General features: G+C 45.1%; 1 non-coding gene across 1 annotated transcript; it reads right to left on the reverse strand.

Annotated features, from left to right (window-relative positions):
• Positions 1 to 816: 816 nt before the first annotated feature.
• trnaw-cca (transfer RNA tryptophan (anticodon CCA)) lies at positions 817 to 888 on the reverse strand. The gene has a single exon. It is a non-coding gene; the product is annotated as a tRNA-Trp (tRNA).
• Positions 889 to 4,168: the final 3,280 nt, after the last annotated feature.

Consider the following 4,168-nt stretch of genomic DNA (forward strand, 5'->3'; position numbering starts at 1 on the left):
ACGGCCAACTCCTTCAAAGTGGGATTCAGCAGTTCAGCTGCTCGCTGAACATTTCCCTCTGACCTGGTGCTGGAGTTTGTTAAAGAGAGTCAGTGCAGAAGATTCAACCTTTCACCTTATTCCTGAGCACCACCTTCTTACCTGAGGCCAGAAAGTCTCAAGCCGTGCATTCCTGATCCTAACCACTCGCTGCTAGCTCCTGTTCCGATGTGCAAAGTCTGGGAAACACGAGATCAATTCCTACCACACTCACTGCCTTCCTGAATACAGCACCGTCATTCTATTCTCGTAAAACCAGCTCCTGAAGTATCGGCCAGCTGTGTCGGTTAAAGCTCTGGTTATGTTCCTCGCATTGTGTCAATTGCAGTGTTTCAGTAGTGTAGTGGTTATCACATTCGTTTAACACGTGAAAACTCCCCGCGTAACCATTTTGAACATTGATCAATTAAAGATTAGAGAAAATGAAATAATTAACATGAATGGTTCAATATTTACAAAGTTGGTGTTTGTTTCTGCTTAATGATTAAAAATAATAAACACCAGAAGTGGGATTTGGACCCTTGTCTTCAAGATAGATTTTGAACTGAACACAGCACCTTCGACCGCTCGGCCATCCTGACTTCTCTCTGCTGTGTGTGGCCACCTGCAGATTGATTTTCAAATTTTGTGTCCTGTCACATGAAATAATTGAGGGCAGTAGGCGTATCTCTGCCTGACACCGGGGAAACAGTGAGACAGAGCTTGGAGCAAGGGTCTGTTTATTTTCAAACAGCAAATGAAATATTAATTCTGGAAGAACAATATCCAAAAGAACAGTGACGACGACGTGATTTGAACACGCAACCTTCTGATCTGGAGTCAGACGCGCTACCGTTGCGCCACGAGGCCTACACAGTACGCTGGAGATGTTCGTCTATATGAAGGTTCTGCAGTACAAGGGGCTTCAAAATTACCGTCCATTCCCACCAGGTATCGCAAGCAGCGCTCACCGGACAGTCACCGTATGGTTTTTTTCTTAACCTTTTGTCTTGCTTTCATGGGAAAGCATCATGAATTATCCCCTCACCTTCTTTTGCACAATCAAACAAATGCTAACTCAGGGACACTCCATACTTCAATCATTTGTCCTGTGTTTTGTGCAATGTATAGAATGAATCGACAGACTTGTTACTGTAAACTCACTCTACTGTAAACCTGGTTCAACTTTACTTATTCCCAAAGTGCCCACGTGACATAGTACTCGCTCTTAAACACCAGGGCCCGCGCACACGCGCGTACAGCCCGATGACCTCCGACAGTGGCGCCCCCTGGCGTCTAGTGACCCCAAGCATCAATACATGACACTTTGCATCTGACTGTTAAACCATATCCCATTTTACTCACTGTATTTTAATGGGCGGGGAATTTAAAGTCCCTTGTATTGCAGAACCTTCATATAGACGAACATCCCTTAACTACTGTGTAAACCTCGTGGTTTAACGGTAGTGCGTCTGATTCTAGATCAAAGGGCTGCTTGTTCAAATCATGTCGGGGTTACTGTTCTTCTAGAATTGTTGTTTCACAATAACCAGACCCTTGCTGCAATGTCTATCTCACTGTTTAGTAGTGGTAAGGTTGGGGACAGCATCAAACAAGAAATAAGGGATGTGTGCAGTGGTGGTACAGCAGTTATCACGGGTGACTTTAACCTACATATTGTTTGGGTTAACCACATGGTCGTAATGTGGTGGAGGAGGATTTCCTGGAGCGGATTTGGGATGGGTTTCTCGACCAATATGTTGAGGAACCAATAAGAGAGCTGGCCATCCTATACTGGGTGATGTGTAATGAGAAACGACTAATTAGCAATCTTGTTGTGCGGGGCCCCTTAGGGAAATGCAACATAATATGGTAGAATTCTTCATTAAGGTGGAGAGTGTCACAGTTAATTCAGAAACTAGGGTCCTGAACTTAAGGAAAGGGAACTTTGACGGTCTGAGGTGTGAATTTGGCAATTCTAGAATAGACTGGCCAAGGATACTAAAAGAGTTGACAGTGGATAGGCAATGGTAAACATTTAAAGATCACGCGGGTGAACTTCAGCAATTGTACATCCCTGTCTGGAGTAAAAATAAAACGGAGAACGTTGCTCAACCGTGATTAACAAGGGAAATTAAAGATAGTGTTAAAACCAAGGAAGAGGCACAAAAATTGGCCAGAAAAAGCAGCAAACCTGAGGACTGGGAGTAATTTAGAATTCAACAGTGGAGGACTAAGGGTTTCATTAGGAGGGGAAGCTTGCTTGGAACATAAAAGCTTCTGTAAATATGTGAAGAGAAAAAGATTAGTGAAGACAAACGTAGGTCCCTTGCAGTCGGATTCAGGTGAATTTATAATGGGTAACAAAGAAATGGCAGACCAAAAGAACAAATAATTCGGTTCTGTCTTCACGAAGGAAGACACGAATAAGGTTCCGAATGTACTTGGGGACCGAGGGTCGAGTGAGAAGGAGGAACTGAAGGATATCCTTATTAGGCGGGAAATTGTGTTCGGCAAATTGATGGGATTGAAGGCTGATAAATCACTAGGGCCTGATAGTCTGCGTCCCAGAGTACTAAAGGAAGTGGCCCGAGAAATAGTGGATGCATTGGTGGTCATTTTCCAATATTCTATTGACTCGGGATCAGTTCCTATGGACTGGAGGGTAGCTAATGTAACACCACTTTTTAAAAAAGGAGGGAGAGAGAAAACGGGTAATTATAGATCAATTAGCCTGACATCAGCAGTGGGGAAAATGTTGGAATCAATTATTAAAGATGAAACAGCAGGGCATTTGGAAAGAAGTGACAGGATCAGTCCAAGTCAGCATGGATTTATGAAAGGGAAATCACGCTTGACAAATCTTCTGGAATTTTTGAGGATGTAACTAGCAGAGTGGACTAGGGAGAACCAGTGGATGTGGTGTATTTGGACTTTCAGAAGGCTTTTGACAAGGTCCCACACAAGAGATTGGTGTGCAAAGTCAAAGCACATGGTATTGGGGGTAATGTACTGACGTGAATAGAGAACTGGTTGGCAGACCGGAAGCAGAGAGTCGGGATAAACGGGTGCTTTTCAGAATGGCAGGCAGTGACCTGTGGAGTGCCGCAGCGCTCAGTGCTGGGACCCTAGCTCATTACAATATAAAAGCTTCTGTAAATATGTGAAGAGAAAAAGATGAAGGACTTGTGTGTAATATCTCCAAGTTTGCAGATGAAACTACATTGGGTGGCGGTGTGAGCTGTGAGGAGGACGCTAACAGGCTGTAGGGTGACTTGGAAAGGTTAGATGAGTAGGCAAATGCATGGCAGATGCAGAATAATGTGGATAAATGTGAGGTTATCCATTTTGGGGGCAAAAAAACTGGGGCAGAATATTATCTGAATGGCGGCAGATTAGGAAAAGGGGAGGTGCAACGAGACCTGCGTGTCATGGGTCATCAGTCATTGAAGGTTGGCAGACAGGTGCAACAGGCAGTGAAGAAGGCAAATGGTATGTTGGCCTTCATAGCTCGGGTCTTTGAGTATAGGAGCAGGGAGTTCTTACTGCAGTTGTACAGGGTCTTAGTGAGGCCTCACCTGGAATATTGTGTTTTTTTGGTCTTCTAACCTGAGGAAGGACGTTATTGCTGTTGAGGGAGTGCAGGGAAGGTTCACTAGACTGATTCCGTGGATGGCTGGACTGTCATATGAGGAGAAACTGGATCAACTGGGCCTTTATTCACTGGAGTTTAGAACGATGAGAGGGTATCACATGGAAATGTATAAGATTCTGACGGGACTGGACAGGGTAGATGCGTGTAGATTGTTTCCGATGTTGGGGCAGTCCAGAACCAGGGGACATAGTCTTAGGATAAGCGGTAGGCCAATTAAGAAGGAGATGCGGAGAAACCTCTTCACTCAGAGAGTTGTTAACCTGTGGAATTCCCTGCAGAGGTGTATGGGGAACTTTGGCTGATATTTGGCCGGACCCCAGCACACAAATATCAGCATTTGATGTTTTGCTAAATGTCTTGGTTCCTGCAACAAGGTGGCCGCACATGCGCCATGAACCGTCCAAGATGGCGGCCAATGACCCCGCTGACCCGGGCCTGTCACCACGGGGCCATACCAGGGCCTGTGGCCTGTGATTGTGGCCTGGGACCTAAAGC

The sequence above is a fragment of the Pristiophorus japonicus genome, unplaced genomic scaffold (assembly GCF_044704955.1).
Source record: "Pristiophorus japonicus isolate sPriJap1 unplaced genomic scaffold, sPriJap1.hap1 HAP1_SCAFFOLD_47, whole genome shotgun sequence".
Classification (NCBI taxonomy): Eukaryota; Metazoa; Chordata; class Chondrichthyes; family Pristiophoridae; genus Pristiophorus; species Pristiophorus japonicus.